A 294-nucleotide genomic window follows, 5' to 3' on the forward strand; every position below is an offset into this window, starting at 1 on the left:
CTGAGGTATTCACATCGTGCACTGAGGTATTCACATCGTGCACTGAAGTATGCAAACTTTTTGGCTCGGGGGCCGCATTGAGTTTTAAAATTTGACAGACGGGCCGGGCCAGTAGCAGATGGATGGAGAGTTTGTGTGAACTAATATAAATTACAAGTAAAAGCCATGACCTAAAAAGTAAATAAAACTTACATTTAATTTCAGTGGGGACAGTGTTGTTGGTCACCCTTTAAACCAGTGCATCAACGTTTGGTGTCAGTTTGCTTGTGGCAATTCTCAGGACAGATCTGAGGT

General features: G+C 42.5%; 1 long non-coding RNA gene across 2 annotated transcripts in view; it reads left to right on the top strand.

The window, feature by feature from the left end:
* Positions 1-85, top strand: part of LOC116377322 (uncharacterized) — a 2,141-nt gene extending 2,056 nt beyond the window's left edge. For both annotated transcript variants that reach the window (XR_004212198.1, XR_004212199.1), the window contains exon 3: positions 6-85. This is a non-coding gene — a long non-coding RNA (uncharacterized LOC116377322). The remainder of the gene's footprint in view (positions 1-5) is intronic.
* The last annotated feature ends 209 nt before the right edge of the window (positions 86-294 follow it).

Source organism: Anarrhichthys ocellatus, unplaced genomic scaffold, assembly GCF_004355925.1.
Source record: "Anarrhichthys ocellatus isolate YVR2014 unplaced genomic scaffold, GSC_Weel_1.0 scaffold1124, whole genome shotgun sequence".
Classification (NCBI taxonomy): Eukaryota; Metazoa; Chordata; class Actinopteri; order Perciformes; family Anarhichadidae; genus Anarrhichthys; species Anarrhichthys ocellatus.